The sequence below is a fragment of the Hylobates moloch genome, unplaced genomic scaffold, assembly GCF_009828535.3.
Source record: "Hylobates moloch isolate HMO894 unplaced genomic scaffold, HMol_V3 SCAFFOLD_6, whole genome shotgun sequence".
NCBI lineage: Eukaryota > Metazoa > Chordata > Mammalia > Primates > Hylobatidae > Hylobates > Hylobates moloch.
This window is the reverse complement of record NW_026652281.1, coordinates 53,619,123-53,639,508: the sequence shown is the minus strand read 5'-3', so window position 1 is coordinate 53,639,508 and position 20,386 is coordinate 53,619,123. Positions and strand designations below refer to the sequence as shown.

The following is a 20,386-nucleotide window of genomic DNA, read 5'->3' as shown; positions in this document are numbered from 1 at the left end:
GCTACCAATCAAAAAAACTCCAGGACCAGACGGATTCACAGCCGAATTCTACCAGAGGTACAAGGATTAGCTGGTACCATTCCTTCTGAGACTATTCCAATCAATAGAAAAAGATGGAATCCTCCCTAATTCATTTTATGAGGCCAGCATCATCCGATACCAAAGCCTGGTAGAGACCCAACAAAAAAAGGGAATTTTAGGCCAATATCCCTGATGAACATCAATGTGAAAATCCTCAATAAAAAACTGGCAAACTGAATTTAGCAGCACATCAGAAAGCTTATCCACCATGATTAAGTTGCCTTCATCCCTGGAATGCAAGGCTGGTTCAACATATGCAAATCAATAAATGTAATCCATCACATAAACAGAACCAATGATAAAAACCACATGATCATCTCAATAGATGCAGAAAAGGCCTTCAACAAAATTCAACAACCTTTCATGCTAAAAATTCTCAATAAACTAGCTTTTGATGGAACGTATCTCAAAATAATAAGAGTTATTTATGAGAAACCTACAGCCAATATCATACTGGATGGGCAAAAACTAGAAACATTCTCTTTGAAAACTGGCACGAGACAAGGATGTCCTCTCTCATCACTCCTATTCAACATAGTATTGGAAGTTCTGGCCTGGGCATTCAGGCAAGATAAAGAAATAAAGGGTATTCAATTTGGAAAAGAGGAAGTCAAATTGTCCCTGTTTGCAGATGACATGATTGTATACTTAGAAAACCCCATTGTCTCAGCCTAAAATCTCCTTAAGCTGATAAGCAACCTCAGCAAAGTCTCAGGATACAAAACAATGTGCAAAAATCACAAGCATTCCTATACTCCAAGAACAGACAGAGAACCAAATCATGAGTGAAATCCCATTCACAATTACTACAAAGAGAATAAAATACCTAGGAATCCAACTTACAAGGGATGTGAAGGACTTCTTCAAGGAGAACTACAAACCACTGCTCAACGAAATAAAAGAGGACACAAACAAACGGAAGAACATTCCATGCTCATGGGTAGGAAGAATCAATATCGTGAAAATGGCCATACTGCCCAAGGTAATTTATAGATTCAATGCTATCCCCATCAAGCTACCAATGACTTTCTTCACAGAATTGGGAAAAACTACTTTAAGTTTCATATGGAACCAAAAATGGGCCCACATAGCCAAGACAATCCTAAGCAAAAAGAACAAAGCTAGAGGCATCATGCTACCTGACTTCAAACTATACTAGAAGGCTACAGTAACCAAAACAGCATGCTACTGGTACCAAAACAGATATAGATCAATGGAACAGAACAGCAGCCTCAGAAATAACACCACACATCTACAGCTATCTGATCTTTGAGAAATCTCACAAAAACAAGCAATAGGGAAAGGATTCCCTATTTAATAAATGGTGCTGGGAAAACTGGCTAGCCATATGTATAAAGCTGACACTGGATCCCTTCCTTACATCTGACCAAAAATTAATTCAAGATGGATTAAAGACTTAAATGTAAGACCTAAAACCATAAAAACTGTAGAAGAAAACCTAGGCAATACCATTCCCGACATAGGCATGGGCAAAGACTTCATGACTAAAACAGCAAAAGCAAAGGGAACAAAAGCCAACATTGACAAATGGGATCTAATTAAACTAAAGAGCTTCTGCACAGCAAAAGAAACTATCATCAGAGTGAACAGGCAATCTACGGAATGGGAGAAAAGTTTTGCAATCTACTCATCTGACAAAGGGCTAATATCCAGAATTTACAAAGAGCTTAAACAAATTTACAAGAAAAAAACATCCCCATCAAAAAGTGGGCAAAGGATATGAACAGACACTTCTCAAAAGAAGACATTTATGCAGCCAACAGACATATGAAAAAATACTCATCATCACTGGTCATCAGAGAAATGCAAATCAAAACCACAATGAGATACCATCTCACACCAGTTAGAATGGTGATCATTAAAAAGTCAGGAAACAACAGATGCTGGAGAGGATGTGGAGAGATAGGAATGCTTTTACACTGTTGGTGGGAGTGTAAATAGTTCAACCATTTTGGAAGATAGTGTGGCGATTCCTCAAGGATGTAGAACTAGAAATACCATTTGACCCAGTAATCCCATTACTCCATATATACCCAAAGGATTATAAATCATGGTACTATAGAGACACACGCATACATATGTTTACTGTGGCACTATTCACAATATCAAAGACTTGGAACCAACCCATATGTCCATCAATAATAGACTGAATAAGGAAAATGTGGCACATATACAGCCATAAAAAGGATGAGTTCATGTCCTTTGCAGGGACATGGATGAAGCTGGAAACCATCATTCTCAGCAACCTATCACAACGACAGAAAACCAAACACTGCATGTTGTCACTCATAAACGGGAGTTGAACAATGAGAACACATGGACACAGGGAGGGGAACATCACACACTGGGGCCTGTTGGTGGGTGGAGGGCTGGGGGAGGGATAGAGTTAGAAGAAATACCTAATGTAAATGACAAGTTGGTGAGTGCAGCAAACCAACACGGCAGAGGTATACCTATGTAACAAACCTGCACCTTGTGCACATGTACCCTAGAACTTAAAGTATAACTAAAACAAAGAAACAACAACAACAACAAACAGATTCCTGGGAATCTTGTTAAACATGGGTTCTGATTAAGTTGATTTGGGGTTGGGGCCTGAAATTTTGCATTTCTAACAAGGTCTCAGGTAAAGCCACTAATGGTGTGGGTCCATGGACTACCCTTTCACTAATAAGCTTCCACTAATCTATTTGTCTTTTCCTGCAGCAAAATCTACTATTGTTATTCTTGGCTATTGACATTTTGCCTTTCCATATAATTTTAAAATCTTTTTTAAAGTGTTTGATCCTCCCCACCAAAACAAAGACAGTTAGGAATTTGATAGAGAATGCTTTGAATCTCTATCAAAGTTGGGCAAGTGTATAGCATTGAGTTTTCCAAATCATGTGTATTGTATATAATTTCACTTATTGAGGTCTTAATATTACAAAATAATGCTCTATTATTTTCTCCATGGGAGTTTTGTACATCTCGTGTTATATTTATTTCTAGGCACTCCATATTTTGATTATATCTCTTTGCAAAAACTTCCCTTTTTTGTATATATGTATTATGTGTATAATTTTGGTAGGTTGATGTGTTCGTCCAGGATATTTGATAAACTCTTATTTTTTCCAGTAGTTTTACATCATGCACAAATAATGAGCTTTATTTCTTTATTTCCAAAATATGGACTTTATCTTGTCTCACTTTAAAAAAAAAAGCAAAAAAGGTCAAACAGCAAATGCATGAAATAATAGAAATAGATGGCTATTTTGTTATCTATGATCAGCCAACATGATCTCTTGGTTAGGTTAGATTGTCTAGGAAATGGATATGAGGTAGACTCCAATGGTTTCTTTTTTTCTTTGTTTTTGAGACGGAGTCTCACTCTGTCACCCAGGCTGGAGTTGAGTGGTGCGATCTTGGCTCACTGCAACCTCTGCTTCCCAGTTTCAAGTGATTCTCCTGCCTCAGCCTCCCCAGTAGAGTAGCTGGGACTACAGGCGTGCGCCACCACACCTGGCTAATTTTTGTATTTTTAGTAGAGATGGGGCTTCGCAATGTTGGCCAGGCTGGTCTCGAACTCCCAACCTCAAGTGATCTGTCCGCCTCAGCCTTCCAAAGTGCTGGGATTACAGGCATGAGACGCAGCACCCAGCCTCCAGTGGTTTCTTATACCATTTATTAATTGTCCTCATATTGCCTGTCTTTCTCTGGTATCTGGTATACAAGTCCTTAAATATTACTAACATCCATCATCCCAAGCCAAATTCCAGTTGATATTTAATCAGAAACAGACATAAACTCTCATGGACAACAGCCACACTGAGAAGTAGTTGAAAAGCAAAAGGAAACAGTGGCATTATCATGAGGAAAATGGTTCCGTTCAATCTAAGAACTAAGGTGAGGATGCCAATGTGAGGAAGCCATTACTGAGACACTGCAAATCACCTATACCCCATAGCTGAAATCACAAGGTTTCTTGTAAAATCAATACATAACTGAAATTGCTTTCTTGATGACAATGTCAGCTGGCTTTAAAGCAAACTGTGCTTCTTCATAGCTTTCAATTATTTGACAAAGGAAACAATTAGACTTACTATTCCACACATTGTCAATGTTGGTAACATTGGTTATCTAAGGAAAGGCAAATGTGTGTGATGGTGGGATAAAGGAATGCATAAAGAGAAAAAAGTAGTAACTAAAATAATAATAACCGTAATAATAAAAACAGTTTCTTTAAAAACATTTCCATAATCTACTGCAAACAGCAATTATGAAAAAGGAGAGCAATGTAGAAAATGTTGAAAAGGAGATGAAAATAGGACTAAAAAGCAAGTACACATTACATTAAAACTGTTTAAAATTATGTGAACAAAATTTCTGGTTAGGAAGCTCAAGCAGCATACATTTTCCTTCTGTCTCTCCAGATATCCCTTAAAAAGGTAAAGAAGTTATATTATGGAGAGGAGAAATATAAGGCCACAAAAATGAAGAGAGTCATCATCACAAACTTATAAAACACAGACGGATGAAAGATAATTTACAGAAGAGATAGAATAGAAAATGTCAAACTCTAAAATGTATGCAAAGAGGACTGTAATTAAAAGAATGACGTGATATCCATGGCAGAGTGTGGAGTAAAAAAGTGAGGCTAAAAAACACAATCAGTTGAAGGTTTGCTCAAGAAACAATGAATCTCCCTTCCTTACCTTTTAGTGCAAGCCACTACTTTGTATTTTCTTTGTCTTTAATTAAAGATCTGACTGTGGGTAAAGGGAAATAAATGAAAGAAGTGATGTACTTCAAGACATGAATTAAATGTCTACAAAACTATGAAAGCATGGGCATGGGTAACCCCCAAAAAAGCCTGCCTCATTCTGGTCTTTAGTTGACTTTAGCATATTGATCATTCCCAATCTACTCATTTAAAGCAAAGTATACCAGTAAAATCAGTGTTATCCAAATAAATTCTATGTAGTTTTAGATTTTCTTTTTTCTAATATGAATGCATAGCGAAGGACTACTTGACTGACATTCGAAGAAAAAATGGTTTTTCACATTAGAGACTGTATTAGTGCATTTTCACACTGCTATGAAGAAATACCCGAGACTGGGTAATTTATAAATACAAATAGGTTTAATGGACTTACAGTTCCACATGGCTGGGGAGGCCTCATAACCATGGTGGAAGGTGGAGAAGCAAAGGCATGTATTACATGATGGTAGGCAAGAGAGCTTATGCAAAGGAACTCCCATTTATAAAACCATCAGATCTCATGAGACTTATTTAGTATCACGAGAACAGCATGGGAAAGACCCACCCCCTTGATTCCATTACCTCCCACTGGGTCCCTTCCATGACACGTGGGAATTATGGCAGCTACAATTCAAGATGAGATTTGGGTGGGGACACAGCCAAGCCATATCATTCTGCCCCTGGCCCCGGCCAAATCTCATGTCCTCACATTTCAAAACCAGTCAGGCCTCTCAACAATTCCCCAAAGTCTTAACTCATTTCAGCATTAACTCAAAAATACACAGTCCAAAGTTTCATCTGAGATAAGGCAAATCCCTTCCACCTATGAGCGTATAAAATCAAAAGCAAGTTTGTTACTTCCTAGATACAGTAGGGGTACAGGTATTGGGTAAATACACCCATTCCAAATAGGAGAAATTGGCCAAAACAAAGGAGCTACAAGCCCCATGCAAGTCCAAAATCCGGCAGGGCAGTCAAATCTTAAAGCTTCAAAGTAGGTGACTTCTGCAGTGCATGCTGCTCTCGCTGGGCATTTTTTTCCTGGTCTAGGGGCAAGTTCTATCATGGGAAAGGTGACGTCTCTCGAGGAAAGGCTATGACTCCTGGGAAATGAGGATTGGGCGAGACAACCAAGACAGTTGCATTCCATGTTGGGACCAGGAATAACCCTGACTTCCGAGCTCTCATAACCCCAGGAGCCTCCAGAAAAGTTGCAGTGTGATGAGGGAAAACCTTGCTGAAGCTGTACATTGGAATGGGTTTACAGTCATCATAATGGAAGCAAAATATACGAAGGAAAAACAGTTCTTTGTATCACTGCTTATTGCACCTGACAATTAGTTGCAGATGGTTTTGTTTACCTAAGAAAATTTGTGATGTAAATCAAAAAACATCTGTTTGCCTAGACTCATTGGTTACAAATATGCTTCGTCTAAGAGCTATTTGTCCATTCTCCTGGACAATGTCTCAATTTTGACCCATCAGTTGTGAACCACTCATTATTCAAATGAATAAGTGTATAGATGAGGAGCAAATATTTGATTTTATTGAAAGAAACAAAGTCATACTTTCAGAAAAACAAGTGGGATGTACATTTAATATACTTTGGAAGCTTCAAAAGCAGAAGATCAGTCTATTAAAAAATGTTGAGTATGTCAGAGACCATTCTCAATTTCTCACTCTTCATAATTTAGCTACAAATAAATTCAAATTAATGAATGGCAATACCCTGGTGAAATGTGTTACATCACACAACAGTTTGCTGGTGAGGCCCACGATCTGCTTGTTAAAGCACTAGTTACAGAAGCATGGAGAAGGCTAGAAAGGTTTGATATTAAACTGCTGTCAGAATTTTCCTCTTGCCTAGCAGATCAGCATTTGTATTTTAGTCCATTAATGGGAAAAATAGCTGATATTGTCCAGAGGAACTTGGAAACCATCCAGGACTTAAGTTCCTTGTCTGTCTTGATGGTCAATATATTTTCTTTAATATCACGACATTTTCAAGAACAACTGGTGAACAAAACGGAACTTGTTTTTGACACCACAGATTCTTCTGAGGTCAACATTGCAAAAAGAATGGTACAGTTTCTACGAAACGTTAGATATCGTTATCAACCACTATCAGAAAGCTTTGTAAAGTTGTTTGTAGCATTGGGACCCATTGCAGGACCTGAAGAAACGAAACAACTTAAATCAACTATGTTACTGATATCAGAGGAGCTAACCAGCGAGTAAGCCCTGGTAGTGTTTGGAGCAATGGAAGATAAAAGAGTTGCTTCAGTTCTGCACAAACATTTGGATAATTACAAACCATTAGAGTTGTTGAAAATAACTCAAGCATTGACTTTTCTGCATTTCCAAAATAAGGAGTTTTTTTTTGTGAAACTTGGAGAATTACTGCTTAGTCATTTGAAAATTAGTTTCATACCAACTCAGATGTCCATTCTGGTCTCTGCTATTTCCCTGCTCCCTTCTCCTCATTTGGACAAAGTGGGAATATCCCAAATTGAAGCAGTTTTACCACAGTGTGACTTAAATAAATCCATCCATTTAGAATCCTTGCTATTACTCTTCCATTCAGAATTTTTAACTATGATCCACCTCAAAGGGATGAAGTTTTTGGAACTTGTGTGCAACATCTTAATTCTTACTTAGGTATATTGGATCCTCTTATGTTAGTGTTTCTTGGTTTCTCTTTGGCCACACTTGAATATTTTCCTGAATATTGCTAAAGGTAATTTTAACATCAAATTCTTAGCTAGACTGGATTTTCAACTTGAAATTTTATCTTCATCTCTAAGTGCAAGAGTCCAGTTTTGTCTTATAGAACTAAATAGATCAATCTGCTTGGAATGCCCTGAGTTTCAGATCCCATGGTTTCATGACTGCTTCTGTCAGCAATATAATAAAAGTATTGGAGGCATGAATGTAGCACAACAGCAGATTTATAAAATGTTAGCAGAGGTACTAGGAGGAATCAATTGTGTAAAAGCCTCAGTTCTTATGCCTTATTACCATACAGTAGATTTTGAGTTATCTCGGATAAAAGAAAAGAACCTCTTCTTTATGGAAGCCATAATATAACATTGGGACAACTACCAGAAATGCCCTGGGAATCAAATACTGAAATAGTTGGATCAAGGCTGCCACCAGGAGCTGAAAGGATTGCTTTGGAATTTTTGGATTCAAAAGCATTTTGTAGAAATATCCTTCACATAAAAGGAAAATCTGCTATGAAAAAAAGGCATTTGGAAATTTTGGGCTATCATGTAATTCAGATTTATCAGTTTGAATGGAACTCTATGGCACTGTCAACAAAGGATGCTTGGATGGACTACCTGAGAGAACATTCATTTGGAGATGTCAAATCATGATTGTAGTTTTTATTTAAAATGAGTGTTATCATGTGTCACATCTGGACTTATTTTAAGTGGCCTGACTCAAATAAAAAATAGTAGGTAAAAAAAAAAAAGCTCCAAAATAATCTTCTTTGATTCCATGTCTCACATCCAAGGCATGGTGATGTAAGAGGTGGGCTCCCACAGCCTTGGGTAGCTCCACCTCTGTGGTTTTTCAGGGGATAGCCCCCTCCTGGCTCCTTTCAGAGGCTGGCGTTGAGTGTCTGTTGCAAGGTGCAAGCTGTTGGCAGATCTACCATTCTGGGGTCTGAAGGATGGTGGCTCTCTTCTCACAGTTCCACTAGGCAGTCCCCCAGTGGGGACTCTGTGTGGGGGCTGCCACTCCACATTTCCCTTCTGCACTGACCTGGCAGAGGTTCTCCATGAGGGCTACACCCCTACAGCACACCTCTGCCTGGACATCCATACATTTCCATACATGCTCTGAATTCTAAGCAGAGGTTCTCAAAGCTCAATTCTTTACTTTTGTGCACCCACAGGCCCAAAATCATGTGTCAGCTGCCAAGGCTTGGGGCTTGCACCCTCTGAAGCAATGGCCTGAGCTGTACGTTGCCCCCCTTTTAGCCACAGCTGGCATACAGGGCACAAAGTCCCTAGACTGCAAACAGCAGCAAAGCCATGGGGCAAGCCCACAAAACCATTTTTTCCTCCTAGGCTTCCCCACTTGTGATGGGAGGGGCTGCTGTGAAGACCTTTGACATGCCCTGGAGACATTTCCCCATTATCTTGTCGATTAACATTTGGCTCCTTGTTACTTATGCAAATTTTTGCAGCTGCTTGAATTTCTCCTCAGAAAATGGGTTTTTCTTTGCTATTGCATCAGCAGGCTACAAAGTTTCCAAACTGTTATGCTCTGCTTCCCTTTTAAAAATAAGTTCCAATTCCAAACCATCTTTTTGTGACTATATAAAACTGAATGCTTTTAAGGGCATCCAGGTCACATCCTGAATGCTTTGCTACCTAGAAATTTCTTCCACTAGATGGTCTAAATCATCTCCCTCAAGTTCAAAGTTCAACAAATCTCCAGGGCAGGGGCAAAATGCCACCAATCTCTTTGCTAAAGTATAACGAGTTATCATTGCTCTAGTTCCCAACAATTTCCTCATCTCCATCTGAGAATACCTCAGCCTGGACTTTATTGCCAGATGTATAGTTTGCAAATATATTCTCCCACTCTGTAGGTTGTCTTTTTACTCTGTTGATGGTTTCTTTTGCTGTGCAGGAGCTCTTAAGTTTAATTAGGTACTATTTGTCAATTTTTGCTTTTTTTTTTTTTTTTTTGCAGTTGCTTTTGGCGTCTTTGTCATGAAATCTTTGCCACTTCCTATGACCAGAACTGTATTTTCTAGGTTGTCTCCCAGGGATTTTATAGTTTTTTTGGGGTTTTACATTTAAGTCTTTAATCCATTTTAGTCGATTTTTGAACATCACATAAGTAAGGGGTCCATCTTCAAACTTCTGCATATGGCTAGCCAGTTATCCCAGCACCATTTATTGAATAGGGGTCATTTCCCCATTGCTTGTTTTTGTCAACTTTGACAAAGATCAGATGGTTGTAGGTGTGTGGCCTTATTTCTGGGCTCTCTATCCTTTTCCATTGGTCTATGTGTCTGTTTTTATAGTGTAACATGATGTTTTGGTTACTGTAGCCCTGTAGTAGTTTAAAACCGACTAACTTGATGCCTCTGGCTTTGTTCTTTCTGCTAAGGGTTGCCTTGGCTATTTAGGCTCCTTTTGTTCCATAGGAATTTTAAAATAGTTTTTTTCTAGTCTCTGAAGAATGTCATTGGTAGTTTGATAGCAATAGCATTAAATCTGTAAATTGCTTTGGGCAGTATGACTATTTTAATGATATTGAGTCTATCAATCCATGAGCATGGAATGTTTTTCCATTTATTTGTGTCATCTCTGATTTCCTTCATCAGTGTTTTGTAATTGTCATTGTAGAGATCTTTCACCTCCCTGGTTAGTTGTCTTCCTAGGTATTTTATTATTTTTGTGCCAATTGTGAATGGGATTGTGTTCCTGATTTGGCACCATGCTTGGTTGTTGTTGGTATATAGGAATGCTAGTAATTTTTATATGTTGATTTTGTATCCTGAAACTTTGCTGAAGTTATTTTATCATCTAAAGGAGCGTTTAGGCTGAGACTATGTCGTTTCCTACATATAAAATCATGTCATCTGCAAACAGGGATAGTAAGACTTCCTCTGTTCCTATTTGGATGCTGTTTCTTTCTTTCTCTTGCCTTATTGCTCTGTCCAGGGCTTCCAATACTATGTTGAACAGGAGTGGTGAGAGAGGGCATCCTTTTCTTGTGCCAGTTTTTAAAGGGAATGCTCCCGGCTTTTGGCCATTCAGTATGATGCTGGCTGAGAATACACATTTTTGGGCAACCATCAAGAACATTATCCAAAATAGACCACGTACCTAGGTCATAAACAAGTCTCAATAAATTTTAAAAGAATAAAATCATAAAACATATGTTTTATCAGCACAACTGAATTAAATTAGAAATCAATAGCAGAAAGAAATCTGGGAAAACTCTCAATATCTGGAAGTTAAAGAACACACTCCTAAATAACCAATGCACCAAAAAAAGTGACAGCACTGTAAGAAAATATATTTTACTGAATTAAAGAAAAAACACAATATTACATATTTCATATGGTGCATAAAAGTGTTTGAAAGTAATTAATAGCTCTTTCAAGAAACAAAGGAAAGAAATCTTTCCAAGACATTCTACAATGACAGTACTACCCTGATATCCAAGACAACCACATCCCATTCTGTATATAGTCATGTGTCACTTAAAGATGGTGATACATTCTGAGAAGTGCACCATTAGGCAATTTTTTCATTGTGTGAACATCATACAGTGTACTTACACAAACATCAATGGTATAGCCTACTATATACCTAGGCTATAATGGTATTGCTTATAGCTCCTGGGCTACAAACTGTTACAGCATGTGACTGTACTAAATATTGCAGGCAATTGTAACACAATGGTAAGCATTTGTGTATCTAAACATAGAAAAGGTATGGTAAAAATATAGTATAAAAGACAAAAAATGGTACACTGGTATATGGCACTTTTCATGGAGCTTACAGGACTGGAAGTTGCTTTGGGTGAGTCAGTGAATGGTGAGTGAATGTGAAGGCCTAGGACATTACTGAACACTACTGTAGACTTTATTAAACACTGTACACTTAGGCTACACTATATTTGTAAAAAGTATTTTTCTTTTGTCAATAATAAATTAACCTTAGCTTACTGTAACAGTTTTACTTTGTAAACTTAAAATTATTTTTTTACTTTTGTGTAATAACACTTAGCATAAAACACAATGTACAAAATATTTACCTTTATAGCCTTATTCTATAAGTTTTTAAAAACTATTTTAAGACTTTTTTTTAATGTTTGAAACTATTTTGTTAAAAAATAAGAAACACACACACACATTAGCCTAGGCCTACACAGGGTCAGGATGATCAATATCACCGACTTCCACCTCCACATTTTGTCTCCCTGGAAGGTTTTCATGGGCAATAACAAGCATAGAGGAGTATAACAATGCTTTTTTCTGGAATATCCTATAACAATGCTTTTTTCTGAATATTACCTGAAGGACTTGCTTGAAGCTGTTTTACAGGGAAGCTGTTAACTGTTTTATAGTTAACAGTTTTTTTAATAAGTAGAAGAAGAATATGCTAAAATAATAATGAAATATATAGTAAATACATAAACCAGTAACAGTCATTTATTATCATTATCAACTATTATGCATTGTACATAATTATATTTTTATAAAACTGGTAGGTTTGTGTACACCAGAATCATCACAAACACGAGTAATGCATTATACTACTTATGAGAGCTATGACATTACTGGGCAAAAGGAATTTTTCAGATCCATTATAATCATATGGGACCACTATCATATTTGTGGTCTTTAGTTGACCAAAATGTCGTTATGCGGCACATGACTGTATATCACACTTTATTTATCCATTCGTTTGCTGATAGACGTTTAGGTTGATTTCATATCTTGGCTATTGTGAATAGTGCTGCAATAAACATGGGGGTGAAGGTATTTCATCAATATACTGATTTCCTTTCCTTTAGATGAATACTCAGTAGAGGGACAGCTGGATCATATGGTAGTTCTATTTTCAGTTTTCCTTTTTAGAAAGCTGAATACTGTTTCTATCATGACTATACTAACTTGTATTTCCACCAACAGTATGTAAGAGTTCCCTTTTCTGTGCATCTCTGATAGCATTTGGTATTTTTTGTCTTTTTAATTAATAGCCATCCTAACTGGGATTAGAGGATACCTCATTGTGATTTTGATTTGCATTTCCCTGATGACTAGTGGTGTTGAGCATGTTTTCATATACTTATTGGGCATTTGTATAACTTCTTTTGAGAAATGCCTATTCAGATCCCATGCCTATTTTAAAATCTGATTATTTGGGTTTTTTTTTTTATTATTTTTTGCTGTGGAGTTTCTTGTATTTCAACTGATTTTTGATGACGGTTCCATGAAAAGTTAACGGGGGAAATATTAGTCTTCTCAAAAAATGTTGCCGAGACACTAAATGTCAACATACAAAGAATTATACTTGGACTCTTTCCTCACAAGATATTAAAAAAAAACTCAAAATTGATCAACAACTTAAATATAAGAACTAAAATGCAAAAATTCTTAGAACAAATCATAGGTGGAAATCTTGTTGACACTGGAGTAGGCAATGGTTTAATGTAATACGAAAAGCAGAATCAACAAAAGAAAAAATTGATAAATTGGACTGCATTAAAATTCAAAACTGCTGTGTTTCAAAGATTATCCATAAAGTGAAAAGACAACCTATGGAATGGGAGAAAACATATGCAAATCACGTATCCCAGAATACATAAAGAACTAGTACAAAATCTTCACAGCATTCTCCACCCCAGCAGGAGGCAATGGAATGCCACAGAGGTTTTGAAGCTCAGAGGAATGTAATCTGATTTAGGTTTTAGCAAGTTTACTATGAAACTCAAAATTAAGATCAACACTGTCATGTGTTGTCCCCCCCCCCAAAAAAGGGGGGGACTAGTACAACTCAACAATACAAAGATAAATAACTCAATTTTAAAGTGGCCAAGAATTTGAATATATATTTCTCCAAAGAAGACATACAAATGGCCAATAAGTACATGAAAAAATGTTTAACATCATTAGAGAAATGCAAATTGAGATCACATGAGATATCAGCTGGGTTTTTTTTACAGGAATTGCATTAATTCTGTAGATTAATTTGGGGAAGTATTGCCACTTCACAACTCACTAGAATGTCTATAATCAAAAGACAAAAATAACAAGTGATGGGAGAATGTGGAGAAACTGAAACCCTCATACACAGCTGATGGAATTATAAACATTTCTTCCCTGCCCCATCAGTGGGGATATTTCCTTAATAGCATATTATATTTCTTATATTTCCTTATATAGTTCCTTATATATATATTCCTTATATTTCCTTATTATATTTATATTTCCTTATATATATTATGTTCCTTATATTTCCTTACATATTTCCTTATGTGTATATATATATTCCTTATATTTCCTTAATATCTTAATGTATTTTATAATCATTTTTGTCATCTCAGTAAACTGAAAACACATAAAGAGAAGGATTATGTCTCTTTCTTTCTCCAATATATATTTAGTATTACCACCGTAACTTGATTATGCCTCTGTTAGGGCACTGGTCACTCTGTGCTGTCTGCCATCACTGATTCACTTACCTCTCTGTGTTAATCTGTTTACATTTCTATAAAGGAATACTTGAGGCTGCTTGGACAACTCAGCCATTCCAGTCTGCGGGCTTAAGAGAGTCCAAACTACCTGGGAGTGGAAGTAGTACCACAGCATTGTATAGCTACTCTACAAAAGCGTGACCAGATTGCTTCCTTAAGTGGGTCCCCAATCTGTTTCTCCTCACTGGATGGGACTTCCTAACTGGGGGCCTCCAGCCACTCCCACTGACATTCAATAGCCCACAGAGGTTTGAAAATCTCCTGGGAAAGAGTTCCCAGAGGGAGGGGTCGGCTGCCATCTTTGCTGTTTCAGCAACTTAGGTGTTCCAGCATCTTAGCTATTCCAGCCTCTAGGCTTTGGAAAGCCCAACCTGATGCGGAGGTAGAAAGAGTACCCCAGCACAGCATGGCTGCTCTACTAAAGTAGAGCAGATCCCCATGATCCTGTTCCTCCTGGCTGTATGACCCCAACTGGGGTGTCCAATTACTTCCTACATGTACATTTGGGCCGATAACAGGTCTGTACCCCTTGGAACAAAGCTCCCAGAGGTAGGGGCAGGCTGCCATCTTTACTATTTCACAGCCTTCACTGGTGATACCTCCAGATAACTGGAAAATCTGAGGCAACTAGGGACTGGGGCAGATGCCCAGCAAACTGCAGCAGCCCTGTGGAAAAGTGGTCTCTTAAAAAAGAAAACAGCAACAACGAAAAAACCCCAAACCCTATCCAAAGGTCAGCAACCTCAAAGATTAAAGGTAGATAAAGCCCACAAAGATGAGAATCAGTGCAAGAATGCTGAAAACTCAAAAAAAGCCAGAGTGCATTCTCTCCTTCAAATGACCACATCACCTTTCCAGCAAGGTTTTGGAAAGGGGCTGAGGCTGATATGGCTGAACAGAAGTAGACCTCAGAATGTGGATAAAAACAAACCACTTAGCTAAAGGAGCACACCCTAAATCAATGCAAGAAAGCTAAAAATCAGAATAAAACATTGCAGAAGCTGACAAAATATCCAGGATAGAGGATATAACTGACCGAATAGAACTGAAAAACACCATACAAGAATTTCATAAAGCAATTGCAAGTATTAATAGCAGAATACTCCAAGAGGAGGAAAGAATCTCAGAACTTGAAAACTGTCTTTCTGAAAGAGGACAGGTAGACAAGAATAGAGAAAAAAGAATAAAAAAGAATGAACAAAATTTCTGAGAAATATGGGGTTATGTAAAAAGATCAAATCTATGACTGACTGGTGTACCTGAAAGAACTGAGGTGAATGGAACCAATTTGGAAAACATATTTCAGGATATCATCCATGAGAACTTCCACAACCTTGCTAGATAGGCCAACATTCAAATTCAGGAAATGCAGAGAACCCCGGTAAGATATTCCATGAGAAGGCTGGGCGAGGTGGCTCACGCCTATAATCCCAGCACTTTGGGAAGCCAAGGCAGGCGGATCATGAGGTCAGGAGATCAAGACTATCCTAGCTAACATGGTGAAACCCCATCTCTACTAAAAATACAAAAAAAAATTAGCCAGGTGTGGTAGCAGGCACCTATAGTCCCAGCTACTTGGGAGGCTGAGGCAGGAGAATGCCATGAACCTGGGAGGCGGAGCTTGTAGTGAGCCGAGGTCGTGCCACTGCACTCCAGCTTGGGCAACTCAGCAAGACTCTGTCTCAGAAAAAAAAAAAAAAAAAAGATATTCCATGAGAAGATCTTCCCCAAGACACATAATCATCAGGTTCTTCAAGGTGGAAATGGAAGAAAAGTTGTTAAGGGCAGTGATATAGTTTGGCTGTGTCCCCATCCAAATCTCATCTTGAACTGTAGTTCTCATAATCCCAACGTGTTGTGAGAGGATCCCTCTGGGAAGTAATTGAATCAAGGGAGTGCTTACCCTCATGCTGTTCTCATGATAGTGAGTGAGTTCTCACACGATCTGATGGTTTTATACGGGGCTTCCCTCTTCGCTTGGCTCTCATTCTTCTCTCTCCTGCTGCCTTGTGAAAAAGGAAGTGTTTGCTTCACTTTCCATTCTTCTCTCTCCTGCTGCCTTGTGAAAAAAGAAGTGTTTGCTTCACCTTCTACCATGAGTTTAAGTTTCTTGAGGAACTGTGAGTCAATTAAACCTCCTTCCTTTGTAAATTGCCCAGTCTCGGGTATGCCTTTTTTTTTTCTTTTTTTGTGACAGTCTCACTCTGTTGCCCAGGCTGGAGTGCAGTGGCATGATCTCAGCTCACTGCAACCTCTGCCACCCGGGTTCAAGCGATTCTCCCTTCTCAGCCTCCCAAGTAGCTGGGATTATAGGTGCCTGCCATTGCATCAGACTAATTTTTGTAATTTTAGTAGAGATGGGGTTTCATCATCTTGGCCGGGCTGGTCTTGAACTCCTGACCTCATGATCTACCTGCCTCGGCTTCCCAAAGTGCTGGGATTACAGGTGTGAGCCACTGCACCCGGCCTCGGGTATGTCCTTATAGCAGCGTGAGAACTGACTAATATAGGCAGCATGAGAGAAAAGTCACTTATAAAGGGAAGCCCATGAAACTAATAGTGAACCTCTTAGAAGAAACTCTGCAAGCCAGAAGATACTGGGGGCCAGTATTTAGCATTCTTAAAGAAAAACAATTCCAACCCAGAATTTTGTATCCGGCCAAACTAAGCTTCATAAGTGAAGGAGAAATAAGATCATTTTCAGACAAGCAAATGCTGAGGAAATCTGGTACCACCATACCTGCCTTACAAGAGCTACTGAAGGAAGCACTAAATGTAAAAAGGAAAAAATACTACCAGACATTACAAAAACACACTAACGTACACAGACCAATGACACTATGAAGCAACCACATAAGAAGTATGCAAAATAACCAGCTAGCATCAAGATGACAGGATCAAATTCACATATAACAATATCAACCTTAGGCCGGGCACGGTGGCTCACGCTTGTAATCCCAGCACTTTGGGAGGCCGAGGCAGGCGGATCACGAGGTCAGGAGATCGAGACCATGGTGAAACCCCATCTCTACTAAAAATACAAAAAAATTAGCCGGGCGTAGTGGCGGGCGCCTGTAGTCCAAGCTACTCGGAGAGGCTGAGGCAGGAGAATGGCGTGAACCTGGGAGGTGGAGCTTGCAGTGAGCCGAGAGCGCGCCACTGCACTCCAGCCTGGGCGACAGAGCAAGACTCCGTCTCAAAAAAAAAAAAAACAATATCAACCTTAAATGTAAATGGGATAAATGCCCCAATTAAAAGACATAGAGTGGCAAGCTGAATAAATAACCAAGACCCAATTGTATGCTGTCTGCAAGAAACCCATCTCACATGTGATGACACACATAGGGTCAAAATAAAGGGACGGAGAGAAATTTACAAAGCAAATGGAAAACAGAAAAAAGCAGGTGTTGCAATCCTAGTTTCTGACAAAAGAGACTTCAAACCAACAAAGATTAAAAAATGACAAAGAAGGACATTACATAATGGTAAAAGGTTCAATTCAATAAGAAGAGCTAAATGCCCTGAATATATATGCACCCAACAAAGGAGCACCCAGATTCATAAAGCAGGTTCTTAGAGACCTTCAAAGAGACTTAGACTCTTACACAATAATAAATGAGAGACTTTAATACCCCACTGACAATGTTAGATAGATGACAAGACAGAAAATTAACAAAGATATTTAGGACCTGAACTCAGCTCTGGATCAAATAAACCTGATAGATATCTACAGAACTCTCCATTCAAACACAACAGAATCATACATTCTTCACATTGCCACATAGCACTTACTCTAAAATTGATCACATAATCAGAAGTAAAACACTCCTCAGCGAATGCAAAAAAAAATTGAAATCATAACAGTCTCTCAAACCACAGCACAATCAAATTAGAACTCATGATTAAAATATTCACTCATGGTGCTTCATGCCTGTAATCCCAGCACTTTGGGAGGCCTAGGTGGGTGGATCTCCTGAGGTCAGGAATCGAGAGTTTGAGACCAGCCTGGCCAACATGGCGACACTCTGTCTCTAGTAAAAATATGAAAATTAGCTGGGCATGGTGATGGGCACCTGTAATCCCGGCCACTTGGGAGGCTAAGGCAGGAAAATCACTTGAACCCAGGAAGCGGAGGTTGCAATGAGCTGAGATTGCACCACTGCACTCCAGCCTGGGCGACAGAGTGAGACTCTATCTCAAAAACAAACAAACAAACAAACAAAAAACACTCAAAATGATAAAATTACATGGAAATTGAGTAACATGTTCCTGAATGACTTTTGAGTAAATAATGAAATAAAGGCAGAAATCAAAAAGTTTTTTGAAACTAAGAACAAAGATACAATGTATTAGAATCTCTGGGACACAGCTAAGACAGTGTTAAGAGGGAAATTTATAGCACTAAATGCCTACATCAAAAAGCTAGAAAGATCTCAAGTTAACAAGCTAACATTACAATTAAAAGAACTAGAGAACTTAAAGCAGACAAATCCCAAAGCTAGCAGAAGACAAGAAATAACCAAAATAAGGGCTGAACTGAAGGAGATAGAGACAAGAAAAGCCATTTAAAAGATCAACAAATCCAGGAGCTGGATTTCAAAAAAATTAAAAAAATAGATAGACTGCTAGCCGGATTAATGAAGAAGAAAAGAGGGAAGATTACAAACACAATCAGAAATAATAAACACAATCAGGAATAATAAGGGGGATATTACCACTGACTACACAGAAATAAAAACAACCATCAGAGAATATTATAAACACCTCTATGTACATGAACTAGAAAATCTAGAAGAAATGGATACATTCCTGGACACATACATCCTCTCATGACTGAACCAGGAAAAAATTAAATCCCTGAACAGAACAGTAAGAAGTTCTGAAATTGAAGCAGTAATAAATAGCTTACCAACCAAAAAAAGCCCAGAACCAGATGGATTCACAGGTGTATTCTACCAGATGTACAAACAAGAGCTGGTACCACTTCTACTAAAACTATTTCAAAAAATTGAGAAGGAGGTACTCCTTCCTAACTCATTCTATGAGGCCAGCATCATCCTGATACCAAAACCTGACAGACACACAGCAAAAAAAGAAAACTTCAGGCCAATATTCTAGATGAACATCAGTGCAAAAATCATCAAAAAAATACTTGCAAACTGAATCTAACAGCACATCAAAAAGCTTATGAAACATGATAAAGTAGGCTTCATTCCCAGGATGCAAGGTTGGTTCAACATACTCAACTCAATAAATGTGATTCATCAAATAAACAGATCTAAAGACAAAATCCACATTATTATCTCAACATATGCAGAAAAGGCTTTTGATAACATTCAACATCCCTTCATGTTAAAAACTCTCAATAAACAAGGTATTGAAGGAACACACCTCAAAATAATAAGACCCATCTATGACAAACCCACAGCCTACATTATACTGAATGGGCAAGAGCTGGAAGCAGTTTCCCCTTGAAAACTGGCATGAGGATGCCCTCTCTCGCCACTTCCATTCAACATAGTATCAAAAGTCCTAGCCAGAGCAATCAGAGAAGAGAAAGAAATAAAGGCATCCAAATAGGAAGAGAGGAAGTCAAACTATCTGTTTGCGGATGACATGATTCTATATCTAGAAAACCCCATAGTCTTAGCCCAAAGGCTCCTTCAGCTGATAAACAACTTCAGCAAAGTTTCAGGATACAAAATCAATATACAAAAATCACTAGCATTCCTATATACCAACAACAACCAAACTGAGAGCTAAATCAGAAAGGCCATTCCATTCACAAGTGTCACAAAATAAAATACCTAAAAATACAGCTAACCAAGGGGGTGAAAGGTCTCTACAATGAGAATTACAAAACACTCCTCAAAGAAATTAGAGAAAACACAAACAAATGGAAAAACCTCCCATGCTCATGGATAGAAAGAATCAATATCATTAAAATGGCTACATTGCCCAAAGTAATTTATAGATTCAATGCTATTCCTATCAAACCACCAATGACATTCTTCACAGAACTAGAACAAATTATTTTAAAACTTACATGGAACTAAAAAAGAGCCTGAATAACCAAGGTAATCCTAAACAAAAAGAACAAAGTTGGAGGAATGGTGCTACCTAACTTCAAACTACACTACAAGGCAACAGTGACCAAAACAAAAACAACTTGGTATTGGTACAAACACAGGCACACAGACCAATGGAACAGAATAGGGAGCCAATATCAGAAATAAGGCTGCATATCTACAACTATGTGATTTTCGATAATGAAACTATCAATAGAATAAATACATAACCTACAGAATG

At 38.1% G+C, this 20,386-nt stretch overlaps 1 protein-coding gene and 1 pseudogene across 3 annotated transcripts in view; one reads left to right on the top strand and one right to left on the bottom strand.

Moving 5' to 3' along the window:
- The window catches only part of KIAA0825 (KIAA0825 ortholog), a 481,693-nt gene that overhangs the window by 449,429 nt on the left and 11,878 nt on the right, over positions 1-20,386 (bottom strand). For 2 of the 3 annotated variants that reach the window (XM_032156821.2, XM_058440712.1), the window contains exon 3: positions 11,892-11,979. The exons of the other annotated variant lie outside the window; for it this stretch is intronic. The gene's annotated coding sequence lies outside the window, so the exon portion shown is untranslated. The remainder of the gene's footprint in view (positions 1-11,891; positions 11,980-20,386) is intronic. 3 annotated transcript variants of the gene reach the window in all.
- On the top strand, positions 6,345-8,220 carry LOC116470999 (FAST kinase domain-containing protein 1, mitochondrial-like; annotated as a pseudogene).